Here is a 10,949-nt window from a genome sequence, read left to right as displayed (position 1 = left end):
AACATGAGGTGTGAAGAGCCTCCTGGACCCAAACTTTCCTCCCACTCATCGCTCCCCTCAACGTCTGTCACCACCTGCTCCGATCTGGTGGTGCAGTGCCCAGTGCCGTCCCTCCCCTACTCAGTGCACTCATATTGACCCAAGTTAACCTAAAAACCTGCAGGTAGATAGGGGCTTGTTGGTTAGTTTTGCCTTGCTCGCTGACTGTGGAGCAATTGCAGACATGCTCACGCTGGCAGATAGGAGAGGGGTCAGCCAGTGATGTGCGCAGGCATTGCTCACAGCTCAGCACCAAGCCATGGCAAACAAGAAACGAATGAGATCTTTATCAGCTGGGCTGCCTTGCACAGAGGAGATGGTGCTCAGTTGGTGACCTCTCTCCTGAGAGGCTGGTGGTGGGTATCACAGCAGGGCATCCCAGGCACCGTTAGCTGTGGCAGGCAGCTTTGGTTCAGGAAAAGGGCAGATCTTTCTGGGACAGCTTAGCAATGAGTAGACAGCTTGCATTCTCTGGATTTCTAAGTGTATTTTGAATGGTGGGACTTGCTGGGCCTGTGTTATCCTGGCTCATATTCAGTTTGATACCTCGGAGGTGAATTGATGGTTTATATTTTACATTTATACAGGGCCTAAATCATCCTTCTGGCTGTAGCTGATTTTAAAAATGGCTGTTTCTGCAGTGGTAAAGAGTGAAACTGGTTCTCCGGCACTTCCCTTTCTGAGAAGAGAGCAGAAAGTGGCTGAGCAAGCAGCACATACAGTTGCAATAGTCTTGGAGCAGGAGCTTCAGAGCTATTCATAACAGTTGAGCACGTAATTGTGCATAATGCAGCAGAAACATTTCTCTTCTTGTGATTGAAAGGCATTTGCTTTTGATTGGTGTGTAACTGTTCTACCTGGGAATATCTAGGGGCTGTGAATCTGAAACATTTCAGGCACGAGTGCTTATCAGTCACATCTGAAAACACCGCCGCAAAATGGCCTCGTGACAAACACAAGCAGGGCAAATAACGACCTTTACAAGACAGTTTTATAGAGCAGGATAAACAACAGGGGCTGGATCCTCAGCTGTAGTAAACCATCCTGTCTGCGCTGACGCTGCCAGTTGAGGTGCCGATCCTCGGAGATCTATAGAAATGTCAGGCAGGAGCAGCTGCCTCTTTGCTTTGTGGCTGTAGTGGAGCTGTTATGAGCGAGCCTGAGAGCCGGGCTTCCAGCGTGGTTAGGAAGTTGATATCATCCACCTCTATGCTTGGGAGCTGGTGAGAAATGCTTCCTACCAGCAAACCTTTCTTTATCTAGACTCGTTGTGGAGCAGGCAAAGCCGGTGAGCTCGGATGCGGCGAGGGATGCTACGTCAGTGGCTGTTTGCCATCACTTCGCGCCCAGGGGCTGCTGCTTTCCTTTAATTCTCCCCTTGGACCAAATATTGACCAGCGGGCTGGGAGTACCCACTCTTTTGGGACAAAAGCATCTGAAAGGGCTGTGGAGTGCGCTTGGGAATGCCGACGTGGTCCTAGTGGACAAGAGCCTGTAGATGCAGTGACTCATTAACTTGTACACCTTGTCCATCCTCCCGGTATAAAACTTGAATTCTGAGTTGGTGTAGGGGGCAAATTACCTTCAGCTGAGCTCAGGTTTCAATCACAGAGGAAACCTGTGCTGCTCCTTTTACCAGGCTTGTATTCAGGTGAGGAGTGCAGTCCACAGAGCTGCTGATTTGAGACTTTACCTCTGTGAAATTCACTTTGGAAGAGTAATATCATTAAAAAGGGAAGCTGGCTGGCTCTCCTAAATTAAGCAATTACTCTTAGACACAGCCATCTCTGTGAAGTAGTTGGAAGTTCATCCTCAGGCCGAGATGGAAGGTGGTTTAACAAGGTGTTTTACAAAGTGTAGGTGGATATATTTCTGAAGCATATCTGTATAAACCTGCTGTAAAGGCTGCACAGAGGTTAAGCAGATAGATAACTTTATAGAAGCTGAATAATCACACTATTACTCTATATAATCTTGCTGGAAAGCATATTTTTCTACAGAGCAATGATACAGAAGATATTTGTGTGTAGTGATTACAGCAGCAGAAATCAATTGCACACAGCAAATAATTTGTTAGCACAGGGATGCACATTATATTGTCAATAAAGGGATTAGTTTGTTGAACTATAATAAGGATGAGAAGAAAGCAAACTTCACCCTGGTATAACTAGTCCAGTCATAATATAGGCAACAAATACATCTAGTATACGTACCTCCCTCTGAAGATTAATATGGTCTTGTGAGGTTTCCTTAATACCCGCTAGCTCTATACATTCTTTGCATCTTCAGTATATGCCACAAGTATCTACTCATTAGCTCCTTAAAACTAATACTTAACCTGATTTTAAGGAACATAGACAAGTACACTGCTGCATTTACCACTACAAAAGAAAAACCGATCACCCTAATGTCACTGCATCTATTAAGATACCTTCTGTTCAGATACAGGTAGGGTAATCGGTTTCTTTTTTCTGTTCATTAGGAGCCCTGTTGTCTTGGGTTAGATATTCCCAAAGGCAGGCATGGTCTCTTATCCTTTGCTTGCATGGAGCCCTGGAGATGCTAATCTCAGCTGAGCTCCTCTTACACAAATCCTTGTTGCACGTACGCTGTGCTATGACAGTCACAAATCACTGTGGAGGAGAAGCCTCCCCAACACCTGCGAGGTGGGTTGGTTTAATTATCCTCACTGCAGAGTGGATTTTCCAAGTGTGCTGCTGATGGCACGTGTTCAAGGTCACCTGAAGAGAACATGACTGCTTGGCTGAGAAACAGATGTTAGGCTCTGCCTCTTCTCCCAGCTCCTCATCAGCCACATGTCCCCACGCCTCTTCCGAGCTGCAGGAGAAAATCCCTCCATGAATCGCTCCAAAAGGTGTCTTTAACCCCTGTCTGCAGCCCCCTGGTGCAGAGGGGACTGGCTGGGGCATGTAACACCTTCACAGGTAAGGTGGGGCGTGATGTCCTCTCTTGGAGAGTCCCTTTGGTTCTCAGTGAGCACCAAGGCCAGGGCCAACTCCAGCAGGATGCTCTGCAGGGACTGGTAGTGCTGAAGGCTGAGATTCGTCTTGCTACAAATCCTACACGTTAGGTAGAAACGAGTCTTGCCTCCAGGTTGGAGGATGAGTTTAAAAGTGACCGCTGGAGGAGAGCCAGAAAATGAGGCGGCAGCTGAAAAGGCAAGTTGTGCATCAGCAGGGGAAAATAATCCCTCCTGATTCCTGCAGGCAACCAGAAGTCCCAAAGCGTGGGATTAATGTTACGTAAATATGGTGTAAACAAACTCAGTGGCAGTAGAATGCCTAAATCCTTTAGCCCTCTTACAAATCAAACCTGTTCTGGAAGGATTCAATTATTTCTGAGATCTCACCTTAGCTAGGGATTAGCTGACACCAGAGATCAGGAAACCCATTGTATTTGAATCTGTGCGTTTACTTGCTGGGCTTAGTTTTTGTTGGAAATGATATAAAGAAGATGCAAGGCCTTAATTCATTAGCTGTCAGGGTTACTGTGAGGCCCCCTCAGTTTTTATAGTCAGCCAGTGGTCCCTTTGGATTCTGCTGGAGCAACTGGAGGTTGTAGCTTCTTGGCCAAGAAAAAGGGAACGTGATGCATCCCGGCATATATCGGGGGCTGGGAGAGTAGTGAAGAATATCTGATGTTGTCTTGCATTGTGTGGAGATGTTTTCTGCAAGCTAGTTAATTATCCTCAGGGTCAGTCAGAAGGTATTGCTAATTCCTTGGTCCATTTCTCTGATGGCTGAAGCAAAAAGCCCATTTGTCAAGGAGATTTTTGGGAACTGTTCCGCTTCCGATGTCTTGCACTGTGCTCCCCGCCACCATGGCCACGGCAAAACCTGAGGAGTTGTTCCCCCAGTTGCAAAGTGTGTTACGTGGGGTGGGAAGGCAGGAGAGTGGCAACAGAAAAGTCCCTGACCTAGATATGAGGAAAGAAAGGGAAAATCACAGCTGAGTTGTTACTGAGAACAGAACCGCATGTGAATCCTACCTCGGCTGGCCTATTCTGGGTAGCTTCCAGACATTTAATTGGCTAAGACAGATATATAGCACTGTCACTAGCTGCTGGGGACCCCTATAAATCGTCAGTGATGGTTTCTTTTGCCGTTTCATGTGGCCGTGCCTGGTGGCGTGAGCGTTACAGGAAGGAAGCAGAATGCAACTCATCCTGTCGAGAGCTGCTCTGTATTGTAATTGCAGTATCTATAAGGAGTGTCAGGGTTGGATTATTGGAGATGTCAGAAACAAAATGAGAGAGATTAAACGGGCACAAAGAGCTGCAAAATGAGGAGGTAATTGCGCTTCATGAGAGTGCAAAGATAACACTGGGAATGTAGATCTCGACCAGCATTGTGTGGAGCTGAAAGTGCATGCTTTGTGTCCCCTGGGCTCTAAGTGCACTCCTGGGAGCACGCTACGATGCCTGGCCTAGAGGAGCCGAGCGCTCGGCGATCATAGCCCTGCTGATCGTGCCGAGGAAGACACCGTGCTGCTCTTGCAAGACATAGCGCAGAAGAAAGGTGAACTCGGCTGCATCACGAATGTACTTTAGCAGCAGCATGTTTTGCAGCCTTTTAAATGAAGAAAACAGGTCCCTGCTGAATACAAAAGCAGGGAAGACACGTAAGCGATTCTGCATGAAAGGTTGGAGAGACAGAACATCTCCCGATGTAATGGCAAGCGTGCTGCCTGGTGTACCACACTACACCCCTCGGCGTGGGGCCAGTTCTGGGCTTATCTGTCGCCTTCATCACCCTCTCAAATGTTGCCCCAGGTGAGCAAACCTGAGCTAACCTGGGGTCGGTAGGAAGCCAGGAGATCTCTGAGGAGAGAGGCAGAGCATGAGCTTTTTGCCTTCTTGCAAATGCCAGCCGCCATCCTGAAACAGCGCTCGGGCAGCAGGAGAGCTCCTCTGCCTGTCGGTTATCTGTGGTCGCTTCTCATTACTGAAAGCCTCCGTCTGCAGAAGGGCTTCAGGACGCTGCTGTACTGGTACTGGACAGATGTATTTGTTTTCCCTCAGCTCCTGTTCTCCACTGTGTCTGCGTGACGCTTTGGGGGATCACTAGACTGGCTGCAGAGCAAGGCTCGCTGTCTGCGCGGCCAGAGGATTTCTGTAATGACTTACCTATGATGTCATGTGTAAGGAGCCGTTTAGTGCCCCTTTACAACTGATGGAGAGCAGCAGGTCCCTCCAGGGTTCGGTTTACCCAGAGGCTGTAGGGTGGGGTGAACTGCACTGTGGGGCTTCCGTGGGCTCTGCTGACTAACGGGAGCCAAGGCAGTGAGATGAATTTGACCCTACTGTATGCCAAGCTATACGATGGAGTTGTTGGGTGCGCTTGGACTAGCTCTATGTCAGCAAACCAGACAGTGCAGCTGCCCTCCCAACTTTCCTGTGAATAGTCTGCAAGCCCTTTAAGGACCTACTCCCAGGACCACTTTTTAGGAGTTATATAGACTTATTCTTCTCCCTGTATGAGATAAATCACTTTTTCTATCTAACATTTGGTCCTGTTATTGTGATACTTGAGCTCTTGAGCATTAGTCTCCAGTGAAATCACTTGTGTGATGCAGCAGCAAGGCAAAGGGGTGACATTATGTCTGTTGTCCAGGTGAGGAGGTGGGAGTAGCCTCCAGGTGAGTAGTAAAAGTGTGAATAAAGGAATGCAGATGCTTGATAATCACTGAAATCAAATTTCCTGTAAGAACTCGGGGACTGTGTGACATGGTGAAGGTCAAACAGAGAATACAGAGCAAAGAAAGGTCTTGCTTTTCCCTGCAAAGAGTTAGCAGGGGTCAGCATGGCCTGATCTCTCTATGGCCTGGTCTCCTGCTTGGCCATGTCTCACACGTGCGTACTGCCGAGCCAAAGATGAACTTCAGTGTCTCACTTCTATGGAGCACAGGTGTAAGAGTTGGAGTGGAGCAAATGGCTGTTTCTAGCAGCCTACCATCTTTCTCTGAAAGTTTAAGGGACGTATTTTTCTTTCCCTGGAGCAAGGAGATCATCATGGCTTTTCTACACATAGAGGAGGATGTGCACTGTCTTTATGAAATGCAGTTGGGTTTGGTTTTTCTGTGCCTTTTTTTCCCCAAGAAGCTTCATGTTTGATAGAGTAAAAGTGTGTTACATCAGGTGAGATTGCTTACTGGCAGTTAATTGGAATCTGCCTGGGTCCAATAACTAGCTTTTTATGGTGCCTGATTAACTGTTAACCTAAATTCAGGATACGTCCCCTGGCAGAAGTAGAACGGGCTGAGGATCTAGCCCAATTAGTGTAAGTGGCATGGGTTCTCCTTTTGCATCACTATTCAAATCCTGTAGAGTTGAGCTTTGCAGGAGAGAAGGAATTTGGCGACATGCCTTTCCTATGTTGCCAATTTGGACAAATTGATGTTTGATGTACGTAGGTAGCACTACCAAGTCAACTGAAGTGGATAAAGGTTAATTGTGCACTGCAGGCAATTATCCATTAGTATAAAAGCTCCTTGGTATAATATTTATACACTGAAATGCCAAAAAAACCTGGACACGATGATAGGTTTTGCAACACTGTATAATTCATACATTATAGCTCTGCTTTTCATGTTTAATATTTCAGAAATAATGGAACGCATTTCATCAGGAAGTGCAACATGTGAAATGCAGTGGGTATAAATAAGCACTTAAGCGAAACAGAGGTCTCCCTTGCTTGCTATGAATCTCTTCCTAACCTTATAAATGTCCGGGGATATTTGATGTAAGAAAGTCTTTGAAGTGGTAACCCTGGGACGACCAGTTGCTCACACGGAGAGGTGAAATCACATCCCCATGAGCGGCAGGGACAGAGTTCCCCTGCACCGCCCTGAGAGCAGGATTTCTCCTGCAATCTCTAGTGCCAGGCTTCAGCGACTTCCCTGTCAGCGATGTCTATGGTACCTAGAAAATCCAATTTACAGTTGAAAGGATTAATCACTGGCTATTATCACGCATTACCTGAGAAAATAATTCTGTCTTGTGTGTATTAAACAAGTGGTTCTTGGGCATTAGTGTGCTTGATGCTTGTGAAACTCTCCTTGAGGATTCTCTGATGCTGACCATATGTGGTCAACATGGTTTCTTCCAGCAGAGGCGGTAATCTGGGACATACCCACCTGGAAGACCACATGTTCAGGTGCTCCACATCTTCAGAAGCTTTGAGTCTTTGGGACTTCTACCTCTACCTCCAAAGTCCTTGAAATCAGTTTTTTTACTATATCAGGATTTTCACTTTTTCCTGTGAAAGTAGTAGTTTGTGTAAAAAAACTTGCAAGTAGTAAATCCTAAAGGGTCAGGAAACACCAGGAAAATGCAGTAATTCTGGGAATGTTTATTTAAATAGTGTCTGCACTTCAAACCAGTTTCATGGCTGTTGGGGACTGTGGGGCTTGTTGATGCTGCAGGCAGAAATTGTGGACACTGAGGCACATTTTCACCACTCTGGAGTATAAAAAAAGAGATATTGTAAATGAGAATTAGCTTTTCCAGGCTCTAATAGCTCTCAGTGTGTTTACTGGACTATCTGTGATCCTTCTGTAATCTTTGGAAAGTTAAGGACCCTGATAAAGCATCCATTGAAATCAATGAGTTGTTTTGTACACCTCTCCAGGTGCTGGATGAGCTCCATCCTAAATACCTGATCTGCATTTCCATGAGTCATTGCAGGAGCAGGGCACAAACCAAGACAGGTAGAATTTTCCGTTTCAGCGTGAATTTTGCTGCCTCCACTCTGGCTCTGGCCCGGTCAATCTACATTTCCATTACGGACAAGGTTGATCTCATATCCCTATGGCACATTGCTCAAATTATATGTGCACACAGTAGTCATAAACCATTTTCCAATGACTCAGGCCTTGATATTAAAGCATGTATGGTTCATGCATCTGCTCTATTGTAAATCTGCTGGTGCTTCCACACAGACTGCGCAAGAAGCAGGAAAGACACAGAAACATCTGTTTAGAGTTTTAAGCAGCTTGTTAGATGAATTCAGCACCTGGGTTTCCTGCGGTGCATCGGCTATGCTCTCCTCGGTATGGATGAGAAACTGAGAAATACAATACTCCTAGGGATCCGCGTGCTCGCGGTTCATGGTGGATTGCTCTGGGTAATTTCTGCTGGTGCCAGTGGGAACCGCCTGTGCAAAACATCCAAAAGTAAATAGAGGAATAGCACTCCAAGAGGGGAAAGTCTACTCTGCTAAATGTGAATAAACCAGATTCTATCTGTGGAATTAAGTCAGCGGAGAACCTGGTCCTTTAATTTTAACTATTATGGCTTGTATCGGCAGCCCGGGGTGTATGCGCGGTCTGCGCTTGCTGTGCCACGGGCTCTGGCTCAGGCCACGTGAATTGGTGCTGCTGCCCGGCGCTGCCCTGCGACGGGAGGAGCTGCTCGCAGGTTATCCTCAGTAGTATTGTGGCTCTGCTACGTGTGGGTTGTGGTGTTTTCCATCTTACTGCCATCCCAGTTACCTCCGTGATAGCACACAGTAATGCGCAGTAGTGCTGAAAAAATCACTGTATCTGGTTAGAAAGTCCTAGTCGTGAAATAAAGTCGTCTTCTTCCCGACCCTTTTCTCCTCTTCTTGGCTTTGGTGACCATTACACAACCAAATGGCAGTCTCATTTTGGTGGGAGTTTCTGGCTGTGCTGTGAAACCAGTACGAGGGGCTCAGCTCTGGACAGGAGATGCAAAGCAGTTGCACGGTGACAGGTTACTTCTGTTTTGACAATCCTCTCTTTTCCTGCCTGTGTATAACATGGTAGACATGAGTCGATTTCAAGGGCTAATTTGCCACAGCAAGAAGATTTTCCATTTAAGTAAATTCATTTTTAACCTACCCAGGGAGCCCAGGAAGGTATCCGCTCTGCCCGACAAAAGGGCATGCTGTACGTGGAACAGAAGAAGCGGGCTCGGGAGACAAACCGTTGGGTTGCAATAACATGTTTCGTTCCCTGCTAACTCTGGGGTCAGAGTGTCTAAACAGTCTGCTGATGCACTCGTGTAGCAACCCAGATACAGAACTAACCAGAATAATTTCAGCTGTGCCCAAAGCAACACCGTGCTTCATCATAAAGCCAGCGTACAACCAACCGGCTCATGGCCTGTTGCAGAGCCCGTGGACTCACCAGCAGCCCCTGATTTTGGTCCTTTATGGGCTGAAGTCCTTGGATCCCTTCGGGCTCGTCCCTTCCACTAGCACCAACTTTTGGGGAGAAACAGGGCTGCGATCGTCTGGTGCCTTCCTGCCCGTCTGTGAATGGCGAAGGCCTGCGGTAACGTGGACATAATGTGTTTCGTCTCATGTAGTTACAATGATCACTGAGCTATTTCTCTCTCTTTTTCTGAGTGATTTTGATTATTATGTATAACAGCGCATGGTCTCCAGTGGATAAAAGCCTCTAATTCTATTTTATCCAACTCAGAGAGCAATCTCAGTGACTGGCTGTTGCCTGTATTATTCAGTAGCGGCTATGGCATGTATTATTGCATACGATACGAAGGACTTTGTAATAAATATTTAGTGTTCCTTTAATCTGTCTGTTCTTATATCGTGTTCTCCAGATAATCCCCTACTCCACCATGTACTATTTAATAATTCTTTTTCTGCCAATCTGTTCTTCTCTTTCATACAGGCACACATGCCCACGTGCCCTGGCCCACGTGGCACACATGCCCACGTGCTTTCCATCGGTTTCTCTTCCTGAGCAGTCTTCAAAGCCTTGGGTTTCTGTGGCTCTGTCGTTAAAAGGAAGAACATTTGTTGCTTGCGTGAATTTGTAAGTAATAATAAACTGTCTTGTGTTTAGATCCCAGCCATTTGGTGCACAATAATGATTTTTTTCCCTGAATGGAGGCCAAAGGAGACAACGAGGTCTGGCGCAACAGGCACTAGCACAGCGTTGGTGATGTTTCTGGTTTGCTGCTGACTGGTTTATCTGATCCCAGTAGCTCTGTGCCTCTTCTTTCTCGTCAGCCAGCGCGTGGGTGGACTGTAGTCCTTCAGAGAAGGGGCTCTTCTAGGTGGGAACATGAGCTTTGGAGTTTTCCTTGGAGCAAAGACCACATGAAGAGACAGGTGGTCATGACTCAGGACATGCATTTTTCTGGAGTACTCTTCCCTAGCCAGGCCTGATTTGCAAAGTCAGATGTACCCATCACGTGCTTCCTCTGCTACCATAAATTGGGGCTGTTAACCCCCAAGGAACAGGGCATGAGAGATGGGGAGGGGATGTCGTGATGAAAGGAACAGCGAAAGAACCTAGATCGAAAAGTAGAATATCTGCTTCACTGCTTGAAAGTTACTTACTTATACTGCAAGTCATGATTTATTATAACTAACTATTCTACAAAACCTGCTAATGAAATCATGCCAGCATTTCTTAAAGCAGGCACTAATGCTGAACCAAAGACGACATGAAAAGAGTTCTGATCGTCTATTAATAGTGTAGCAGTCCTATTTTGAAAAGATCCCCAAATTCGTGTGGTGGCATTAAACACTAACCTCCTTAAAGAACACTTAGTGCACCTTAGTAGTATCTATTATAGTATATGGGATTTTAATTGCTTTATTATAAAAGAAAGCAATATTCACCCTTTTATGAATTTTGATTTAATGACTTTAGCACATTCATTATTAGTTCATTATGGTTCTGTGGAATTGAGGCCTCCTGAGTTAAAAGGATGTCCCCACACTAAGCTGGCCTCAATTAAAACGTAATCATATTGTGGTTAATCTCAAGGACTTGCTCTATGAGCGCAGGGGTACGCGAGAGAGAGAGGCAGTGAGGGGCACGAGGAGGAAACATGAATGCAAAGAGGCAGGATTTGCACTGGTGAGAAGCTGCTTAAGTCCATTTCTGAAAATGTC

This window comes from Grus americana, chromosome 19, assembly GCF_028858705.1.
Source record: "Grus americana isolate bGruAme1 chromosome 19, bGruAme1.mat, whole genome shotgun sequence".
Lineage (NCBI taxonomy): Eukaryota > Metazoa > Chordata > Aves > Gruiformes > Gruidae > Grus > Grus americana.
This window is presented reverse-complemented; position numbering follows the sequence as displayed.